At 38.1% G+C, this 23,660-nt stretch overlaps 1 protein-coding gene across 2 annotated transcripts in view; it reads left to right on the forward strand.

The window, feature by feature from the left end:
• FRY (FRY microtubule binding protein) overlaps positions 1-23,660 on the forward strand; it is a 219,990-nt gene that overhangs the window by 34,572 nt on the left and 161,758 nt on the right. Inside the window, exon 3 of one of the 2 annotated variants that reach the window (XM_088159551.1) lies at positions 12,553-12,651. The exons of the other annotated variant lie outside the window; for it this stretch is intronic. The gene's annotated coding sequence lies outside the window, so the exon portion shown is untranslated. The remainder of the gene's footprint in view (positions 1-12,552; positions 12,652-23,660) is intronic. 2 annotated transcript variants of the gene reach the window in all.

Consider the following 23,660-nt stretch of genomic DNA (forward strand, 5'->3'; position numbering starts at 1 on the left):
AGACTGGTAACAACTTGACTTCCAAGAGATAAGCCAAATCGTGGTGTTCTATGCTATCACAGACGTTAGTTCCTCAAATTCCTCTTGAAACTGATTTGAAATCTCAGGAAATTATTATTTATCCAAGCTATCTGTTCGATTATCTTTGAATCCGGATAAATTTCTGGATTGTCATCCTGAGTCTAAAAGCTCCTAATTAATTAGCGAACAGTCCAGCTGAAAAATGTATTGCTTCTTGATATTTGGCTGCTCATCTTCATTTCAGGGTTATAAAGCCTGGAGCTGAACTCTAGAAGAAGCATGAAGGTGGTGGTATGTCATGCACCTCCCTGGACAGTGGAATGAATTACTGGAAAAGTTCAGTGGTCTCACTAAGTTTTGGGAGCATTTTGGGGTTTATCTCTCTTGGCAAATTTTTTTTCTCTCTAGCTAAGCTCTCAATTAACTTTGGGTGAAGTAAATTCTCTGTTTCTGGAGCCCTGTATAAAGATAACAGTAGAAGACATTAAGGAGTGAAGGGTGTTTCCTTTTCTTGACAGCACTAGTACTAGCATGGATAAAATGTTCACAGTCAGTGGGCAAACAGTTGTCTCAAAATTCATACTTGCTGCAGTGAGTGTCTGACTTGAACTAGGTTATTACATGGTTTCATTTTACACTAATGCTGTGTTTTTCTCTGTTGTTTTCATTCGTGTTATTACTCAAAATAGGGTTGTGTTGTCTTAGTTTAAAATTTACCAGTTGCACAGCTGGCATTCAGAAAAATAACTCTCCTTTTCTATTGTGTTGTTGTAAGAGCAATCTTTGTTTCTGATTTCCGTGGCGTACCAGAGTATGTGTGTACATACACATGTGTGTATTTGGTGTTTATCTGGAAAGCCTTGGCCCACTGCAGTGCTTTGAGCAGCACAACCCCTAAGGGAACATCTGTTCAGCACATGATCTCTCTTATCATTTTGACTGTATTTAGGGGGCTTGCAAAGAGGACACAACTATCCACTTCTGCTAATAGTGTTTTGAATTCATTCACTGTTATTATTGCAAATTAATTGTCAAATTAGTCTAAATTGTAGTTATCTCAGGCCTGTACAGAGTCACAAATAATCCCATCCAAATTCTGAAATGTTTTTCTAATTTGTTCTTTCTCTGTTTGTATTAATTGTAACTGTGTCCACTGGGTCTTAATATGAATGTTAATGGAGAAATTGAATAATCAGTGTACATATGTAAGGTACTAGACATGTTAAGTATCTATACACTTATATATAAAATGCATAGGCACACTGCCTTAAATCTAGCATTGTCATACAGCCTATATAAATTGTGTCATATATATGGCAGGGTAATAGAATACAGTATTTTTCCAGTCCTGCTTAGGAATAATGTTTCAGGCAGGATTTGAAAGCCATCTTGTCGTGCAGCTCATTCTTCAAGAATTCAGAGGAAAATAATCAGTAAAATTTGGAGTTAATGGAGTTAATGTCATTGTTTAAAATAGTAGTGCTCTTTAACTAGTTAGGTTCTCAAACATCTCTAGTAAACAAGGTGGATGAAAGAGTACCTGAAAATATCTCTGGCTTCAAGTAAATCTGTACAGCATCTCTTATTCTTCTCTTCATGTTTTGTGTATTTTTCTCTCTTTTTCTGTCTTTAAGCACTTGGAATTTTTCACTTGCCATAAAGCTTGCTTTAGGGGTCAGGCCCAGCTTGTGCTTGCCAAGCAGAGCTCACTGTTGCTCTGTGGCAACACTGTGTTACTTATCGTTGGCCACTGCTTCCTGTGGTTTGGAGACCCTGAGTTTCCTCACATCCTTTCCATTTCCCAACCCTTCTCACATGTGTACTGGTTGTCATTTTTTATCTCTTAAGTATGATGGATGTGTGGGAGGGGGGGAATTTACATGTACTATTTAGGTAGCTGTTCCTTTCCTTGCTTTTCTTTCTGTGACACTGTAAGAGAAGCTCCAGTCTGCTTCTAAATCCACATTTATGAACTACTGTAGAAAATCTTTCCCTCAGCCATTCTCATTTTGCCCAGGCAATGCTTTGCTTACTGCAGATGGGAGAAGGAAAAGGGGAGAAGAGAGGCATGCAGAGAAAGGGAGTAAGCTGGTGCACAAAAATGCTTATACTACAACTGAAGTATACTATAAATGCTTATACTGTAACTGCTACTGTATTGCAGTGCTAGGTGCAATAAGAGGTCCTCGTAATTACTGTTCAAATGCAAAATAAGTATTTTTAAGAAAAGTACTGATAATACTAATACTAATATTGTGCAATTAAACATGGACAAATGTTCAGCTGTGGGATTTTTGTTTCTGTAACTGGAGGTTTTAAAGGTCATTTATACATCCTGCTTTATGATGCTGTAGCAGTGTCACTGAAATTCTTGTATACTACTGTCAGTCAGACATTTAGAGTTGTTTGGGACATGTTCTGGTGTTTCTAGAGCTTTGGCCTTAGGTGTAGTGCCTTCATTTTCATGTTGATTGCTCTTGCACTTGAGATGGTGGTCCTCTTTAAGAAATACTTTCAAGTTCCATACATGGTGATTTTTTTTTCCCTCTATATCTCTAACACTTTTTTTTTTACAGAAGCTGAAATGCTGTTATAATATCACACATATGTGCTAACAAAATTTATTCTATGTAGAATACTGAACACTCAGAAGTGGTTTTAAATAGAAAATTGAAATTTGTAACCTTCATATGCATAGTTTGCTCACAGTATTCACTTTCAATGTAGAAGGCAAGAGGAAAGCCATCTGCCATTTTTATTCAGGACTAATACTACCTCATACTGAGTAAAATTCCCACACAGCCTCAGGTCTTTCTCGTACCACTGTACCCAGAGCACAGGCTTAATGTCCCAGGTTGCAGTGGAATAATATCAAGCATGATTCTGTGATTGCAAGTGTTACTGTTGTGCAGATTCTAGTGAGTTCCACCTATTCCATCTTGATCTTTGAAAGATTTACAGCCACTGCAAAGTTACCCACTTGGGCAAAGCCAGGTGTGCTGACAGCTCTGGGGCCATCTGCAAAGGAGCCCTGCCAGCTAGCTGGGTTCTTGTGCTGTGCTTCTTCACTCTACCCTGCCAGAAAATACCTGTTTCCTGGGTTTGCACTGCTTTTCTGTTGGAGAAGGATCGACTTTTGAGTCCTCCTGAAAATAAGGCTGTGACAGCCACAGTGTAATAGGAACATCAGTGTGAAGTGAAATTATTACAAATGGACATTTGCATATGAATTGTTCTGACTATGAAATGCTGTGATTTTAATCAGCTTTCTGTTTTAATAGGAGTTGTGCACATTATAGATCAAACAGTAAAGGAGTAATAGTATCTTTGAATCAGATTACAGCTTTAACTATGTATTTTGTTTGTTGCTAGCAGGCAAGAATATGACTTCAAATTAAAGGTGCTTATCTTCTTTCAGCTGAAGGACAATGCATTTGAAATACTCAGCCAAATCTCTTCTCAATATTCATCTATTAAAACCAACATTCCAGCAGAGAAAGCAACTCTGTAAAAGCTCTGTTCTTTTCTTCATGTTTTATCAGTTAGTATTTGGTAATTTGAATCATCTGGGCTGAAAGCCTACTTCTCTTCTCTGTGAGTGTAATTCAATGTTAAGCTATCTACCACAAGTTAAAACTGTAAATACAGTGCATGATATGATGAACATCTAATACTCTTATTTAGCTTCTTGAAGGTCAGGTGTAGCCTGGCAGCTAAGTCCTATTTGCACAATTCTGTGAGCCAGTGTTTGCTACAGGGTAGAAATTAATGTGAACCTAAAGTGATCTCTTTCCTTTCTTTAAGAGTGTGACCATGACTGATTATTTGCTGACCTTTTCCTCTTATACTCACTTCTGAGGAATGATGCTTGACTGAAGAGAGATTTTTTTGGATGCTAAGGCTGTCCTAGTCCTGACTCTGCTTCTAACAGTATTAAACCAGAACAAATAGGTTAATTGAAGCAGGGAACGTCAGATGTTCACATCCTATGGATTAAGACAACCAGGATATTCCAGAAAATTAAACAAATACTTTTTTTGAGCAACAGTTGGAGGATTTGAACAGCTGAATATTTTCCTCATTCCTTATTTTTGATACCATGTTTTCTCTCCCTTTGTTGTTTAGCTTTTCTATTTGAAATGCAAAGCAAAAGAAGTTAGAGACTTCCTGGCATAGATAACTTTTGAGATCTGTGACTGTTCTGCTATGTACAGGGTGTGAAAGCTGGGTAATAAGTGCTTATGGGGAATAAAAGAACAAGATTGATTTGCTAAATTGGTGTGTACTTTTTAAGTCTCCTCAGCAAGAACATACCCAGGAATGTTCAACTCGATTGGTAACAGCTTCATTTCTTTAAATATCTGACTTGTGTAAAATGCACTCAATTAAGCAGCCTGAGCATTGCCTTTATAACCTTATTTTAAAGGGTAGCACTTAAAGTTTTCTAACCTGGCACAGTCACTAAAAGAAACAATTCATATATACACCTGTCCTTGATGCTTACTCTTATCTTTTTGTCCTTTGTGGCAGCATGACTACAAATAAACAAATAAACAAAAGGTGACCTAGGATTGTGCCATAGTTTGCTGTGCAACATAACAAAATGGGTGCTAATGCAACAAGGGGGGAAGCTCCATGGGCCACAGGCAAGAAGGATGAGGTTTAGTTGATTAAACTGTGCTGGTTAAAAATGTTAGTAAAGCCCAAGGTTCTCCTTCGTGCCTTTGCAGTTCCTCCAACATACATGGCTTAGAGGCCTCATGCTCCCTTGAGCCACCATTCTCTTCTGGTGTGGTGGCAAGGGCCATGAATCCGTGTACACTGGTACAGAAGGTGCTTTACCCAACCAGACAGGAGCTCATTGCAGACTTGGTTTTCCTTTTCCATAATACAGATTTTCTGAGTCAGCCTGCACAAGGTGACACACTGAGAACGCTTTTTAGAAAAACCTTTTCTTGCTTCTGCTGTTAATAAGCACAAATATTTCCTCAGCTGAAAAGGAGAATGGCAGCTCTAATGCAGTTGTAATAACAACTGGCTTACTGCACATGAAATATAACAGGATTTGCTGCTGTATTATTTTTAAAAAGCTAATGATAATTTCCTCTGTGAGAATTTTTTAAATTATTTTTTGGACCAGGCTAATTTTGTGACTTCCAGTCAGTATTTCTGCAGTACAGGGTACCATCCAAACAGAAATCAAACATCAGTTACCTTCAGCACTTACTTATCGAACTTCAGTCAAAATAATTAGTAATAGAAACTGCAGACACTGCAACTGGATAATTTGCTGGAGGCAAGAGGTAAGATGTTCTATTTAGCCTTTGACTGGGATGGATAAACTAAATGGTTATTATACCAACCTTTTAAAACCGTAAGAAAGTACTGAACTACACTAAACCTACCAGAGAAATCTGAAGCCCTATAAACCTTTGCCAGCCGAAAATGTAGCCAAATTATGATTCTGGTATTTGTTTTTCATAATTTGAGCACTTTCATGATTCAGTTCTGAATGTAACACAGTGATTACTTTCTTGTAGTAATCTCATCTGAAGGATCTTGTGTAAACCTTTGACAGGATAAATAATAGAGTTAAGCTACTAAAATGACACTTAGGCATCTCATTCTCAACGAATTTCAGACACCACTAGAATTCTCAGTTTATGTCTTACCACTGCATATTGCTTTGCTTTAGCTACTCAGGATCTTCAGTTTTCAGAACAAATGTTTACCTTTTATGATTTTCAATTCTGACTGCATTTTCAAGAATGTGTTCTAGAGTAGATCCTATAAAAGGCAATTTGAAAGCCCCTCAGGATTAAACTATTCTTAGATTCCAGTGTACTCTGACTGGATCATGGGTTTGTGTCCTTGACACATTTTCCCCACCTGAAAGAGTATGGCCACTACCCAAATTTGAATATCCCAGCAGCAATTTCTCCTGTTGGAAATGTTCCACTTGGCATGAATATTCATTGGGCTGGAGAAGGTGAGATTGCATGGTGCAGCAATTGTATCACTCAGTGAGAATATGGGGCACTCACCTTCAAGTCGCTCTTCTAATGAATATTTAATTATTTATATGTGTTAGAGTTTTTAAAGCAGGAAAAGTTCAGAGCTGTTTTCATAATATCCTGTAGCCAGGAGCTTAGATCACTTACTGAAGGTGTTGAAATTTTATTTAAAGCTTCCTTCAAATTTCAAAAGTTAATTCCTGCATTTTTTATTTCTCAGTCTTCACACCTGGTTCAAGTATATTTATTTGCTTATATTTAAGCATTTTCTGTTGTTTTGAAAAGCTTTTTATGAATTTACTTTGGTTTAATTGGGCTGTTAGGAATGGACTAAATATTTTTATGCTGGTTCAGCCAAAGCTGAAAAAACAAATGGAGTTGCAAGAGAAGGGGAAGCAAGGAAAACTTGGACCTAATTTTTTGGGTTTTTTTAATTAACTGGGAAAAACAGGATGAGATCCAGAGATGATATAGGTTTGAAGAACGTTAAGTATTTTGGTCTTGAATGATGAAGGCCAGCATGTAGAGGAATTTTTAAAATATAAGTAAGCAATTTAGACATACATTTCCCTTTGGTTATAACCTAATTCTCACCAACTAACCTCTTTTGGAATCCAGTGGAATTTTCAAAAGCTTATTTCCACATGTAGAAAGAGCTCATGATCCCTAGAATACTCAGCAAGATCAGAAATAGTCCATTTTCTATCTACATTTAATATTCATTTGGTTTAAGTGATCTATTTGTTCTGAATGCAGGGTATGATTTCTGAGTCTAATGTATTTAAGATTGGATCCTTCCATTTATAATTTCAACTTTCAGCCCAGTGCAATATAATTCCCAGAGGAACAAGACAGAATCTAGCAGACGATTTGCATCCTTCTGCATTTCTAACACAGTAAAATACTTAAAAAGCTGCATACTTTCTATTATATGTACGTATATAAAATTTCACCTCTTCCCTTCCAAAAGAATGTGGATGAACCATTTAACTTTTTCAGCTATAAAATTAAAAAAGGTTGTAATGAACTTCGCACAAAAACTATATTTGGAACAGCCAACCTTGTGATCATTGTACCAATCTTACAGTGTACCCTATTTTTAGGAAAGTAATTAAAGCATTTGTTGTTTAATTTTTTTAAAAAAATTAAAGAAATCAAGTTCTATCTTCAGGTGCTAAAATCACTTTTCCTTAGGTATGCACAGTTGAAACATTATTTACTCTCCCTTTGAATTACCACTCTGCTTATTCATTTTGCAATATTAAGTGCTGGTTTTTGATGGCAAAATGCATGTCAGAAGATTTGTTAGTTTTAATTTACTAATTCATTTTTCCTCATTTATGGTAGAATTCAATAAGAAAATTAGCTGGTTCATAGAAAATGTTTCAGTTTGTCTTTTTGAACATTTGAGAAAGGAAGATCACATCCTTGGGGGGCTCAAAAGATTTCATTGGGATAACTTAAACAAAACAAGGAAAGTATCCAGAGTTTTATTTAAATGGAGAATTTACAGACCATCTTTGTCATACATGTATTTAAATGTCTTATTTTTACTAGTCGGCAGTTACACAGAGAGAGAAATTAGTCACACTATCACATCTTTGATTTCTTCAGTAGGAAATAACATTATTGCTCCTTGAGGAAAAAACCCCAGACTGATAGTTGTGGCCATAAAACCCTTTGTGATTTGGACTGTTTATCAATCTTTAAAGTATAAGTTTGTGAAACGACAGGACTAAAAACCCAAATATATTGTTTGGGTAGTGCCTTTCCCCAGGCAGCTCCCTTGGCTTGCATCTGGAGTTTGGTTGTTTGGTTGGTTGTTGGTCTCTCAATGTTTGTTTGTTTTGTGTGTGTTACTTTTGTTCGTGGGTTGGGTTTTGGTTTGTTTGTTTTTCTCTCACATTGTTTTCTTTTTGTAAGGTTAAGCAGCACCTGTTCAACTTGCCAAGTTAATGAACTATTAATGAACTTATCTGAGAAATGCCATGGGTATAATAGAAACCAAGCTAGCCCTAGACAGTGCTTGATATTAAATTGTATCTTCCACTTTGCAGAGATTGTGCTGCTGAGCTCAGGTTTGCTGAACTTCCTAATTACCTCAAAACTTTCAAGTGCATTATTTCAGCCTGCCTCCTCCCTGCGCTGGTTCCCTGATGCAAGGAGGGGCGATGCAGTAACTCTACACCTGTCCCAGCACACGCCTCTCAACCTGCTCAACTTCCCCAACGAGTGAGTTGAGCATGAGAACATCTGAGATTGCTCTGTCTGTAACCACTGGTCCTGACACTTCTGGCTCTTGGGGCTGGCTTTGTGCTGGGGTGGCTTTAACGCCTGGGGCTCCGTCATGGCACTGGATGACAGCAGCTTGTACTCCAGGACTAAGAGTAAACTTAATCCCCATCAGACTCGTTATAAATCAACACGACGGAGAAGCCTGCCGCCAGACATCCTGCTAGAAAATGATTTTAAAGGAAAGTTGCAAAAAAACATTAGGAATATAGACCCTGTACACCCAAGGCGCACAAAGAAAAGACCTTCTATATTTTCAGGTAGGAAATGCTATTTGAATAGTATGTTAGTGCAGTATCTTTTAACCTTTTTGGTAACAGAATGATTCAGCAGTGGATTACTGTCAGAACTTAGTCTGTTTTAAAACCTAAGACAGATTTCATGGATAGATTTAATCAGGTGCCATTTATGTTAAATTATGTCAGTCATTAGAGTTAAAATGATGGAACCAAAAAGAGACTTCATGCTTATGATTTCATTTTGCTTGCTTGAGGGTTGTTTGTTTTTTTAATACTTAGCATTTAAAGAATGCCAGTTGTTTCTCCAGGGCTTCAAACTGCATTTTGCTTAGCCTCACTTACAAGTAATACAAACAACAGTAGCAGTGTAAGAATCTTGCTGCTCTAATGCTGTATCTCAGTGCTTTTCTGGATGAGAGTGGTTTGGGGAGTTCTCCAGTCTAGCAGATTTTTTTGTGTCTGTAGCCAGAAATTAACATCACTAAATAATCAAATGCATGCTTTAAATTCCTAGTTTGAACTGGAGCCTGTAATGTCAGGAGTTAATAATTTAGTTTAACTCTCTAGTTGTTAAGAAGTAGGAACAAAGTGTGAGTGGATTTCAGTCAAGCTAATGGCAAGTCTGGAATATTTTGTTGTATTGTGCTTTTAAATAATTTTAAATGTGGCTTAAAAATAGGCAACAGATTATTACGAGGACAAAGGATTTGTTGGAAAACATTCAGGTCATCTTTACGAGGAGGACTTAAAAGCTTCTGGGGAAAAAATCAATACCAGCTCATCCCTGCTGACACTGAAAATGTGTTTCTGTGAGGTGATCAGAGGAAATTAAATCTTTATAGAAACAAAACTTCTTTAAATTAAAGTATCTCTCTTTCTAGATGAAAATCAAGATTTTCACATTTCTGGGAGAGTTAGTACAATCATACAGATCTTAGAAGAGTTGTGAAGTATATCAAATTATTTAAATATTAATTTTATATTAGGGACAGCTAAGTTTACACGGGTATCTTTTCAAGAGCTAAAACACTGACAATAGAATGGAAGTACAATGTTAAAAAACAACACAGCATTTTTTGCGTGGGATTTAATCCTCTATTGAACCTTTAAGGTAGTTGAAATATTTCAATACCTCAGGAAATAAAGCTTTTTTCCTCCTTCCTATTCTACTTCTCTAGCTTAAAAAAAATGCAGAAAAGCCTTAGCAGATCTCGAGTCGGATGACTCAGACATCCCCAAGGCTCCTGGGCTTCCCAGTGCCTGAACTGGCCCTTCCTAAGGTGATGTGGTCTGTTGGTGCCTCTCAAATCATATTACTTTGGACAGGATAGACCCTCTGTATCTTACCTGACTTTGCATCTTATCTTTATCTCAGTTGCCACTTTTTATGTTTCACTTACCTTTTCTGCTTCTTAATTACTCTGTGTTTGTGGGTTTTTTTCCTGTGCATTGCCATTTTTGTTAGAAAACAAACATATTAAATATATTTTTGGTCTTGTCTTGGGTCTTCGAAACCCACGTTCTGTTGTGCTTACCCGGATTTCACCTTTATTCTGTGATTTATTTTTTTAATGCAGTTCTTTCTCTCTATTTTTTTTTCCACCCTCCCAAATGACCACATTAGCAGTAGTACTCCATCCTTTGTGCTGTGTCAGACATGTCTGGAACACTGCCATTATGCTTATGAAATCCACTGCAGATGTGTTACTGTACACTCAAGGGCACTTAACTCAAAGGTAATGCAAATTGATTCCTATAAGCAAGTGATGGAGCATGATGGAAAGATGGGTGTAGCCTTTCAGTGGGTAGGTCAGCAGTATACATGGGAGAAGCTTTACTTGATTTGCTTTTGAAAACAGGTTAACAAAGTACGCTTGAAGTCCTCTAGACCATTGTCTTTCACGAAGTAAATGTAGGTTAGAGTGGAAAAAGAGCTGTATCATAGAGTCAGAGAATGGTCTGGGTTGGAAGGGGCTTCTAAAATCCATGTAGTACAGCCACCCTACTGTGACACATTCCACTATTATCAGGTTGCTCAAGGACCTGTCCAACCTTGAACAGATAGATATTAAATGTAAATATAAATAGACAGACTTGCTTTGCAGTCTTTCAGATGAATGAAGAATTTGAAGACTCTGGTAATTCCTACTTCCTTGTTCAGCCTAGTCACCTATTAAAAGAAGTATTTTAAATCTATATCATATTGACTCTTCCACATTCTTCTAATCCCTGTATGTCTGCTAAGTCTTAAATAACACTGTTAGCCGGTCTTGCATTTGGGACATTGTTGCAATTTAGGCTGAAGTCATGGACTTGCTGTTTTCTTCTCTTTTATTCCATCTTACAGAGCTTTACTAATAGTGAATAGTGAACACCAAGGCATCGAGCTGCAAGGAAATACATCAGTCCATCCATTGGGACTCTTGTTGCAGTCTTGGTGCAAACTCAGGGAGGGGACTTCTTTTACAATTTTTTTCTCAACTGTGATAGCTAGAACCTCACTCTTTAAAAATGAAAGCTGAAACCTGAGAAAAGTGAGTTGTCTGTCTGTCCTGCCATCATGAAGTTAGTCATTCATGTATGCCTAGGCAGGACTATCCAAACAATGGTATCATTGGGTTATTATGTTCATCCATGTATGGCAAAGGGAAGACAGAAACTGTGTGCTGAGAAACCATGGCATTGCCAAAGGGATACACTGCACAGAGACACCTTTCTCTTCTTTTATAAAACACTTAATTTTTTCTTGAAATTTGAAATGTTTTCAGCTGCTGTATACTTTAGGACTTGGTGAATATCAACTGATACTTATACATAAATTTTGATTTTTACTGTTACACGGTTATGCTTTAAAAAAAATACACAGGCACAAGGGAGCATAGTCAACATTATTTATTGCCAGTAGAGAGGTTCATCACCTTAATTAGTGGATTTTGTTCAGATCTGCTGATATGCTCTCAGTTCAGCATACTGTCATGGCAATGACTGAACCTCACCCTGGCAGGACCACGCAAGAATGAACAATGTCTTGTCTTAATCTGGAGATAAACCCCTCACCTGTTAAGGAGAGAAGAAATAATTGTGTAAAGACAGAGTGGGCAATGAAGGGACCTTAGGAGACCATGTCTTGACAGAGCTACCTAGTAAATTGAACTAGCTGAAGTAGCATAAAATTAAAATGGATGAGCTAAGCATTATTAAACCTGCATGCTGACTTATGTTCAAAAGCACAATAGCCTGAAGAAAATTAGTCTGTATTTTTTTATTTTAATCTAGGGAAGTGAAGGGTGGGTTTTTACTCCTATTTCTTTTTGAAAGAATGTTGCTGATGTTGTTTGAGTTTTCTCTTCGTGCATGGAAAAGACACGAGATTTTGGCTGGGAATGTTAATTTTCTATAGAAAATAAAATAAGACAGAAATCGCAAAGGTCAAAGTGCTAAAAAAGATTATAATGGTCAAATTCTTCTTGGAAGCCATTTGTATTGTGAGCTAGCGATGTTTGTTTAACTTAGTACCATTAAAAATCCACTTATAGTGGATTAGTTATTAGTAATTAATTATTAGTATCTTGTAGGCTTTTTTTCCTTCTCCATCATCCCTTGCTTATATAGGTAGTCCTTATTATTGTTTAATGATGCTTGCTCACTGATGTCAGTTTTGAAGAATGGAAGGTGAGAAAAATGTTTGGGATTTTCTGCCTCTCCCAGGACCTGGCACACCTTCATTTCATGGCTGTATGCCTGTGCCTCAGGTGTTGTCTTCCCAGCCAAAATAAGTCCTGTGTATTCTGTGGGATAACACGATTGCTACTTTGGTAAAAGCAGTGTGTTTCTGCTGTGAGTTAATGTAACAATGCTCACTGGTTAACAATACTTCAGAATTATTCAAAGTAAGAATCCAGGTTGCTAGTCTGTGGTTTTACAACTGAATAGCTAGTATTTTTAAAAAAATTCACTGCCTTTTTTTTTTTTTGTTCTTTTTCCAGTGAAAATATTGTCGCAGTTAGAAGTCTTGAGGTACTCTCTCAAAGCATTTCTGGAGTTCAAACCAGCATACAGTCTAGCAAAGTCACTTTCTAAAATAAGTAAGTTGATTTGATGCCATATTTGCATGTAAATTATAATAAAGAAAAATAATGAAGGAAAGAAAGGGTTTTTTATATGAAAAATTCAAGTTGTTCAACAGTGACATGAATAAATTATTAAATTTCCCATGAGTCATGCAGCTAAGACAGCCAGTATGTATAACTTACTTTTTACTTTTGACTGGCTGTGTTAATTGGGAAAGACTTGCCAAAAGCTAATTACTTTTAATAAGGATGCTTAAAGTCATGGGTACAGTATGTGTCTTGATTCAAATGAGTAATAATGATCTGTGTTCAGTATTTTAATTTGGTGAAGATTTGAATATCCTACCTCCTCTGTGAATAAATTGTACAGCATGGCAATAATGTATGCTTGTGATCTGCATATGATAATTGCTGTTCACTTATGGTAGCCTTACTGACATTTGGGAGATTGGCCTGTGTTGGTGCTGCATTTTACAAGTATCATGTGGTAGAAGGAAGGGAAAGTTAGTCTGACTTGTCCCAAAGTTTTTCTCCTCCTCCCTGCCTTGCTTGAAAACATTGGCTTGGTTTCCACTAATTACCCACTGTTACCAAGACCTTCTGTTGGCTGAAAATGCAGGAGGAGGGAGGGGTAGCATTTTTTGTTATTTGCTGCTCGTACTGTAAGCTGGCATTAGTTCTGCCATAATGATTTTTATTAAGCCTCCTGCTAAGATATGCCATTGGTGCATTGCTGATTGTGTGTCCACCCATTGATTTGGGTGAGTGGCCACTGCTTCATTAACAGGAATTACATTACTGATATTATCTTGCTTTGATCTGGCTCTCTGCCTTTTTGTGGTCTCATACTTATTTTTATATATATTACTTAATACACTCTTCAGCATTTTAGTTTGAGCATAATTCTATTAAAGTGACATTTTCTTTAGGAAGGATGGGTTGATGATTCAGAGAAAAGCTCTGGATTTCTCATGAAGTCTGATGTAATAGATGTATGTTGTCAGACTCGTTTTCCTCTTGGGTTCACTGGCATTTTATGGAGTGGGCAAATGATTTCCAAATGATCTTGTAAGCAAGTGATGAAAATGCTGCCTCATCTTTAGTTATATTTAGGACTTAAATGAGGTCCTCTATGTCCATTGGAGAGTAACTTGAACATGGAAATGAGAGAGAAGGTAGGGAGGTTAAGATAAGGAAGGCTTCTTCTGCTATTATGGCTTGGATTTTTGCATTTTGATTTATTGTTTGTTTGTTTTAAACACAGTTTAGTTGTCTCCTAGATTTAAATTGTCACCATCAGTTCTTATAGATGTTAAGACTCTTCTTGAAAGCAAAGACCCCAGTGTTCAAGAGAATGAATCCCATTGTATTACACAGTAATATACCTGAAATCTTAAATGTCTAAGGATTTGAAGATTTCATTTGTGCTGACAGACTTTGTGAAACCTTTCTGTTTCAAGGAAAAAAAAAGCCTGTAGTTATGCAATGTATATTGTCTGTGACACAATCCCGTGGCTCCTCTTAGAAGGAGCCTGTTGTGTGGTGGGCTTTTTATTTAGTTAGTTGGTTTAGAAATGCCTGAGGGTATTGATGTGACTTTCTGTGGGGTTTTGGTCTGTGTCTTTGGAGTTAACTGTTTCATGTTGGCTGTAATGGCAACATGCTTTAGTTGCAGAATGTGTTAGAGATAATCTATACGGTTATCTGTATGCTCAATTTGTTATGGATTATCTGCTATCAGAGTAAACCTTTTCTGGAGTAATTTATGCTGCAAACAATATAAGGCTGGCACAATAATTTTTAAGCCTAGTCCTAAATTTATGTTTTGGTAAGGAGAGGGACAGTTCACAAGTGCCATCTTTCTGACTGTAATCTCATTTGTCCTGTATTTCCTACTTCATTTAGGATCTTTGAAGCAGGCAGTCTCTAGCTGGCCTGTCCTCTCCTGTTCTTCTTATGCAAGTCAAAGAAATCTCTCTGTAGCAAAGTTGCTCCGTTTCTTCTGCATTTTGCCTGGATAACTCTCCTAGCAGTTCAGAAGTTGGCAAGAGCTGAGGAATCGAGAGAGAACTGGATTTGCCACCAGAATTTAGATAATGTTTTGCTGTACACTCGTAGGCTGCTCCATGGCACCTGCCTCATGGCAGGGGAACAGCCCCAGGGTTAATGTAGGCATGGCATTCATGGGCCCACACAGCTGAATCACCAGTCTGTCCAGCAAGACATAACTTTAATTACCACAGAAGTCATTAAAACTCAGTACCAGTTGGTTCAGTGAGTCACAATAAAGTACTTCTGATCAGACTTGTTTAGATTTATCATGGACAGTTACTGATTCCCCTACAGAGAATCATTCACGTATTAAATTTCTACCTAGTTGCTGAGGCTCTGTTCCAAAGCAGAAAGTCTAATCTGCAGGAGGCGTTTTACTATTACACAAAGATGCCAGGGTGAAAGAAGGATGACAAGAAAAGCAGAATACCAGAGACTAAATTAAGCTCACAAGATGGAATTTCAGGGTCTGAAATGTAATTTTCTGCCCAGTGAATTGAGGATAAACAAAACATATGTGTACAAGTCCAATTTTAAATCTGTTCTGGAACTAGATAATCAGCAGTTCTCCCTTCAGAAGCTTGTAATAATGTAATTTAAGTTTAGATTTGTCATACTAAATGTTGTTGCACTCTTACTTAAGAGTAGTGTCACGGTTTGTCCTTTATCTGGTTTCAGGGTTAAGAATGCATCTGCATAAGCTGTTGTTACATTTTTTATTCTTCCCACTTGAAAGCCCATCCTAAAAGAGGTCTCAGTGACTGTGTAAACTTCCCTCATCAGCAAGGACAATGATGGTGATGGAGATGGAAAACGCCCAGGTAGTCAATGCTGCCTTTGCCTCAGTGTTTACCTGCAGGAGATCTTCAGGAATCCCAGGGGGCAGAGACCAGTGGGAAGGCCTGAACTAAGGCTTTGCCCTTGGTACAGGAATAACAGGTTAGGGAACATTTGAAACAAGCTGGACATGCATGGGAGGTGAGAGGATGCAACCCCAGTGCTGAGGGAGCTGGCTGGTACCATGGTCTGACCAGTCCTGAGAGTTGTTGAAAGCTCACGGCTTCTGGGGGAGGTTCCTGAGGACTGAACGAGTCCAAATGTGACTCCTTTCTCCAGGAAGGGCAAGAAAGAGGATCCAGGAGCTGCTGGCTGCTAATCCTCACCATAATCCCTGGGAAAGTGATGGGGCAAATAATCCTATAATCCATTTCCAAGCATAAGAAAAGTAGATGACCAGCAGCAGTCAGCATGTTGGTGTAAAGGGGAAATGACGCTTTATGAGCTCGATAGCCTTCTAAAACAATAGATAGACAGCTTGGTGCATGATGGAAGATCAAAGGACACTCTTTCAACTTCAGACAGGCTTTCAGCAGTAGCTCCATGAACATCATCATAGGCACAATGATGAAATATGAACCTGATGAATGGACAGTGGGGTCAGTGGAAGGCTGAGCTGCCAGGTCAGTCACTAACAGCAGGGGCTGGTACTGGAGCCAGTACTGTTTAACAGGAATCTCATGAAGCTCAATGAAAAGAAAAGTCAAGTTAATACAAATTTAGCACAGTTTTGTTCAATATTTCCTCTACTACTTCTACAAGTACTTAGTTTCACTCTGTGTTACTGAAAATCTTACCTGTTCTCTTACCCTACTTTCCAAGATTATTATAATTGTTTAGGCATTTCCTCCTTTGTCTGTTCATTGACAACTTTTCTCATTAAATATTTCCAGAAAATAGAATCTGCTTTTTTTTTCTTTTCGTGGAAGATAAATGGTAAAACTGTCAAGCAATCCTGTAGGCCTACTTCATTGTATGTTCCCTATAAGCGAGGCCCATTGTTGCAGGAGTTGCAGATACCTTTCTTTTCTAAGCTCCCTTGCTTTCCTCCACTCCTGATACTTGCAGAAGGAATAGTGGAAGGAACCTCCATGAGCATTAGCTCCTTTCTCACAGTAGACATCTAGAAGGAACAGATGCAGTAGCTTTAACAGAGTTATCATCCTATAAAGATTGATTATCACTGTTCATTCTGGCTTTTTAAATCTTCAAGCTCATTTTCTGACCATGCTTCTTGCAATTAGAGCTAAAATGTATCTGTTCCTGACAGTCAAAGTTTAATAAGGGCTGAGCCAGAAAAGTGGCTTGGAAGAATGTTTTTACTATAAAAAGCAGTGCCTCTTATAGCTAAAAGTGCCTCTTACAGGTGTTTGTAAATGCATATGAGCAGCTGGGAAAGCTATTTAACCACATAATACCTATGAAAAGCATGTCTCTAATTTTTTTTTAAACAGCTTTTTTTTTTTTAACAGCTTGGGCTGTTTATTGGTGGGGTTTTTTTTTGTTTTTTTTTAATTTAAAAGCATCGTTTTCCTTTGCTTCTTTCCCTCACCTGAACACCCATCAGCCTCCATTGTGTTGACCTGTGGGGGCAACTGAAGGTAATGTAGCCCCAAGGCACACTCGCTGCTCAAATCAAACTTCTGCTTCTAACTAGTGCTGGCACAAGGAGACCTGATGGAAATTTTGAGGGAAAGGGAGGGGATGGAAGAATTTCACAGCTCTTTCAGCAGTAGCACAATCTCAGGTTAGCTTGATCAAACAAGAAAACACACTCTGGGTGAAATCTGTCATATTATCAGATGGGGGGGAAGTATCCTTCTGTTCTTGGAGAAGTTTCCATTTTGTAAAGGGTTCTGCTTGTGCTGATGCTACGTTTTTAGTTCACTGAATTAGTCAGTAGCTGGTGATGACCTGTGGAAGAGTTCAGGCAAGGTTTGTGCGTTGGAGCCCCGTGTGAGTCGGGAGGATACGGTGTCACTGAGCACGGGTACCCAACTGAGCATCAGCTCGGGTTCCACACCCAGCACTGCCTGCAGCTAATGCCAGTGAATCCCAGTTATTTTTTTTGTGGTCACCATTCCCTTTTGAATTAGGTTGCTATAAAAGTTAACTGGATATTTTCCAGATCTAAGCACCCTTTTCAAATAAAAGTATTCTGTCTCAGTGGATTGTTTTCAGTTATATGTCCTATATTTTAGATCTCACTTCACAGCTGAGATACCAAACCAGAGATGAAAAAGAAAGAACTGTTTTAGTCTTCTGATCTGGCAAAAAAAAAAAATCAAAATTGGAGAGAATAAGATCTGCTAATTTTAATAGGTTTTTTAAAAGTGAGTTTAGATTTTCAAAGCCTTTAATGATGCAGTGGACAAACAAGTACATGGGGAGTTTGATACTTATCCAGATTAGAGACTTAATAATATACAAAGCAATTGTTAGATGTTTCAGAAGCTAAATGCCTTTGAAAATCTATGCTGTGGTGACTCAAAATCATTAATCATTTTAAATGTATTTAAAGCAACTATAATTACTACTGCCTTTTCTAGGAAACCGTTCAATTTAAAATGTGGCATCTTTTTCTGCTTTCCTCCTTGTGTACTGAGCCTAAAGTACTTTCTATTTTCTTTTAGTTAATAAAAAGCAGATTGTATATTTTGTTTTGTACATTTTTTTTGCTAAATGGCAGTTTCCATTCAAATGTAGCATGCAAGAAACCTTGAATAACATAACCCTCTTAAACAGGAAGATCATTTACCTTTTTGCAACATAAGCAGGCAGCTGTATTAGACCTCATGTCTCTGAGAGACCCAAGACATTTTTTGGTTTAGTGGGAAGAGATGGACTCTGAAGGATAGAAAAGGCCCAGTTTCAAAGGCTGCACATATATTTAACTTGGCCTCAGTGAGGATACTTGTGCTTCTGTAGAGAAGCAGCAAGTTGGAGGATGCTGGAGCTCTTCTATTGCCTGTGTCTAGATCAAAGCGTTGATGTTGCAAAACCTTCACCACAGCAAGGGAGAGCCCTTGAACAGGTGCTCATCATTTAAAAAGTACTTATGTTTGGGGCTGGGGAAAAGCAGGAAAGATTCTACCTCTCAAATTGACATCTCTCCTGGCACAGATTACTCCAAAAGATGAAATAATGCATACTTACAGATGATGTTCTAATTAAAAAAAAAAATAAGAATCTTGCTTCCTAGTACTTAAAAAAATTATAAAAAATATTTAGCAAGTCAGAACAAGCATTCTTATGTAAGATCGGTGAGAATTTTTTAATCCAAATTATTGTCTCCTATCTTGCCAGCATCTAAACACACTGTTGTGCAAGGTAAGGGTGTTACATAGTAAATTCCAGATGCTGTGTCTCACCAGTGCTTGTCTAGGAGAGTTATATGAAAAGTGAATTCAAAACTACATAAAACAAGATGTATTCCCTTCAACTGTTTAGGACTGAGATAGTTTACTGGCATCAATTCTTGAAAGAATAGAGAAAATCATTTTGAATAGTAAGAGGAGAGCACTGAGACAGAAGTTGCAAGTGAAAGGTATGCATGTAATAAGAAACAGAAATTTCACTATAAAATCATTTGGCCTGATTTTTCCTGACAGTACCTCACAGCACTGAAGTTGTTTATGTAAAGTTGGTATAAAGTAGCCAGTGGCTTGAATCATGAACATTTTTGCTGATAGCTATTTATGTTTACTTTGGATATCCAGAAATATTTTCAAAGGGATGAAGGGGATGGTGACAGCCTAGATATTAAAGGTATCAAGTGAATTAAGAAGTGTATGTGCATGTTCTGTTTATAACCTACAGTCATGGAAAGAAAAAATTATTTTTTGGTCTACCACTTGGCATGACTTCTGGGGTAATCCTGATTTTTGAAGTGTTAGTTCTTCCCACCTTGAAACAATAAACTTTAAAAATTGTTGATGTTATCTAGCTTAGTCATTAGGTCCCAGGTCTAACTGGAGGTAGCACTGATCTGAGCTCTCTGAACCTGAACTTTCTATTAGTACCTCTGAGTAAAATGAGAAAAAGTTGTTATACTGTAATGAGCCAGGCCCCAGCTATTCCAGGCACTTCCCTCACAGCAGGGGCCTGAGTCCAGAAGGATGTACAGTCTTGTTTGTGGTGGTGCATGCCAAGGATGTACACGTCAAGGAAGGAAAATTGATGGCAGTGATACAAACAAATTGATAATTCATAATTTGAAAATCTGGTAGGTAACCCATGGCCAGCTAAATCTGCTGCAAAGTGCTGAAACAGTTTCCCTGTTTTCAGCCACATAATTCTGATGCAGCTGTTGTGAGAGGTAGCATTTTTTGGAATCATTCCGAGTGGACACTGTATGCATAAGGCCAGCCTGAGGAGACTGGAGGTGTTTGCATTGCAGGGGCACTGTGCCAGCTCAGACCCAAAGCCTGGCTGCTCTGACCCTCTCTGATGGCAGGCAGAGCCTGATACCTGATAGGAAGGTGTAAGAGGCAGCAGATGTAGCACAATCTGATCCCATGTCCATCTCATCTTGATCTATAGTAGATGGAAGCTGGTTGAAATCCTTCCAACGTTTTTGTTCTCATTTTATGAGAGAAGTAAAAAATTGACTTCTCTTCTATGGTTGATGTTTCTAGCGGAGCAAAGGTACATAAGCAGGATACCTTTCTGCAGAATAATGTAAACATTGAGGTGTGAGTATCAAATAGGTCAGCCAGAAAGGAAGAAGTCTTAATAATTAAAGACAGAATGAGAGAATGGAAAAGAAAGTTTAAAAAAAGAACAAGTAAGCAAGTAGCCTGTCACTGGACCATCTTATTTAAAGTCAGGGAAAACTTTTGGAACAGCTCTGGCAGAATTAAGAGAAAGAAAATATGTCTGTAATTGTATTTGGGATTCAAGAAAACATTTGTGTTAAAAATCACACTCAGGAAGTGCATTGAGGTAAGATCTGTCTGATGGATTAGTATTACAGAACAAACTGGAACTACTGAAAATTCCACCTTCCAATTAGATAATCAATAAAAACATTATACACGTGCAACATGTTACAGGGATGTGTCTTGTGGGAAATGGATATTTTTAGCATGTTAGTCAACAAGGGAGACAAAACTAAGGTATGTGATATAGTTTGGGTCAGGGGTGCCTTCATCATTTTGGCATCAGCACACCATTCCAGTGGGTATACCCCCCACTCCTGTGCTTTCAGTCACATCTTGGGCGCCTCTCTGAAAAGGTGGGAGCTTTTCCTTTCCCAAGGCAGGTTCCATGCCTGGGGAGGAAAGGGGAATTTTCCCCAGCTCCATGGCCCTGGCAGAACAAGGCCAGGAAAACTGTGCTTGGAATCTCAGGGTGTGTCTGAGCATAAGAATGAGGAGAAACAAAACTGAGAACTCCTATGATCTCAGCTGCAGTAACTTGTGAGCCATCCCCAGAGACCCTGTAGGAACAAACAGGTTGCTTAGAACAATGCCATATAATTGAAGGTGTCCCTGCCCATGGCAGGGGTTTGGAATAGTCAATCTTCAAAGGTCCCATCCAACCCAAACCATTCCATGACTCTGTGAACATCAAGCAATGGGCATGCTCCAGCCCTTCCTCTTCCTGGCTTTCACCTCTCTGCCCTCCCACAGAGTTTCCTGGAAAGTAGAAGACATACAACTGCATGACAGAAGGGAAGTGGAAAAGGGAGTTTACGACTTATTATGGCCCTAAATTTTGCAGTATTTGGGTGTTCAGTCTCTGCATTGTGTAACGAGGAAATATGTGTAATAACTTGAGAAAAAGAGGGACAGCCAGAGTCTGGGTTCCCTCTGTCCTAGACCTGGTACCAATCAAATAAATACAAGTCATACAAGTAAATACAAGTAAATTAAGAAATACAAATTACACTTTGAATGTGTGGGTGGGGTTCAGTTACTCCATCTCATCTCTGAAACAAGCACCCAGAATCAGAGTCACCTTCAGTGATGATCTGGAAACTTCCTGCTGTGAGGAAGTTCTGACACCTGATACTAGGATGTTTGGAGAGTACGACAAATAACCTTGTCTCTAAAACACAGGTAAGCGTTTGTTACAAAGCTGAGAAGGGAAGAAGTTCATAGGATTTCAGTAATGGAAAACAGCTTGTTTAGGGGTGGTTCCTGGAAACTTCAGATGAAGAGCAGGAAGAAAACACTGCTTAAGTTATTCTTTGTGCCTACTGATGCCTGTGGTCTGTGCTTGTGGGACACAGGCTGCATTTTGACATGCACAGCAGTATTTATTGCATCAGTGTTGCCTGAGTCCGTGCCCCGGTAGTAGTGGTGCAGATTTCCTAATGGCTTTCAGGATGGTATATTTTTAGCATGTGTATGGTAAATTTGGGCAAACAAAATTTGTTTCTGGCTGGCCGATGCTTCCAGGCGCTGTTCAGCTAGGGAGAAAGAGGTAAATGACAGACTCCTAAGAGGACATGCCACTTTGACAGCTCCAAAGAAAATTCAAGGGAAGAATAATAGTACCTTGAATGTTGAAGGTATAATTCTAACATTAACCAATTAATCCTCTGCAAAATGCGTAGTTATAATTTGTTAGTTATAGATTAAGCACAAACTCCTTACAACCTATTTAATTACTCTAATGAATTCACTAAACAACCTGAGGATGAGAGCTGGGTAATGTGTGAATCTATAATGTATCTCTGAAAATATGTTATTTTATTCTATTAAATACCATTCTACAGGTTTCTATCTAAATATTTTATATAACTGTACCCAAATTGCCTGATGCCCTTGCTTCGGAAATACAAACATGTGCTTCATTTCAATGCTGCTGTCTTCCATTTTGACACAATTTATGATGTAAACATGCATTCCTTATGCATTATTTACCGTTCTCTCATTTCTGCCTGTTTTGCTTCCCATCACTAGGTGGCAATAGCTGAACAGTCACTTACAAATAGGAGGCAAAACAAAATGGTGCAGCAAAACTAATGATAGATAAACTAAGAAGGGTTTCTATTACTTTATTTAGCCATTATCATATTAAATGAGATTTATTTGATGAAATCTTAATTTCTGGAGTGCTTTCTGTCACTCTGTACTTTTAATTTGAATCACAGCAAGATGTTTATTTTACCTTGTTAATACATGGGACATCATAGTAGATAAAAGTTGGTTGATTTCGATACTACAATTTTGATCTTAGATTCAGCAGAGGACATTAGTTAAGCTGTGGATCTAATGTATGTGTTATGTGTATGTGTTATGTCATATCTACAAGTCTCTGTGAATAGCTCCCATACCTTAGGGTATCTGTAATTGTGCTAGACACCTATATTTAGGTACTGGAATACCATTGAACTATGACCAGCATCCATCTGAGAGCTAACACAGTCTTTCAAGAGCAGAGCAGAAAGAGGTTCCCAGAGAAGGGAATGTGAAACCACAAATGCAATGCAGCCTAGCCCAGAACATGACGATATCCTTTTTGTTTTCCTCTGTTAGGTGTGTTCTGCACTGGAATCAAATAAATATGGGGATCATCCTTTGTAGGGTTGCTTTATTTTGCCCAAGAGGACTAGACTGTATCAAAACCATAAAGATGCTAATAAGCAGCCCTTACTTATTCCTGAGATTAAAATCTCCAGATAGCCAAACTTTTATATAAACTGTACCACTGTGAATCCAATCTGATTCCATGGAAATCAGAGACACAGATGTAATTCAACATATAGTAATATCTGGCTAAAAGGACATAGTATTTGACTCAAAATAAGGAGGAAAAGCTATACGAAGCCATAGAAAATAATAATCATAATCATAATAAAGCACGTTAAAACCTTCAGTAGTTCAGCAGAGGTACTTTTGGCTTTGAGATGTGTCCACATCACTGCTTGGAAGATAAAATTTGCATCTATATTTGCTTTGTTATTGTTGTCATCCCTTAGAGACTTTCGGCTACTCTTCACATTTAGCCTCAGATTCTGAAGAGTTAAGATTGCAAAATCCACATAGGCCCTTTCATTCCTAGCTAAAATGAGCCCTAGAAGATTGTGCAAGACTGTGCTATATTCAAATCTCCATGTGCTTTTTTAAGGATTCCTGCAAGCATTGCTGAAAACATAGAGGGCTAAACTGCCTGAATGACTGTAA

This window comes from Sturnus vulgaris, chromosome 2 (genome assembly GCF_052056855.1).
Source record: "Sturnus vulgaris isolate bStuVul1 chromosome 2, bStuVul1.hap1, whole genome shotgun sequence".
Classification (NCBI taxonomy): Eukaryota; Metazoa; Chordata; class Aves; order Passeriformes; family Sturnidae; genus Sturnus; species Sturnus vulgaris.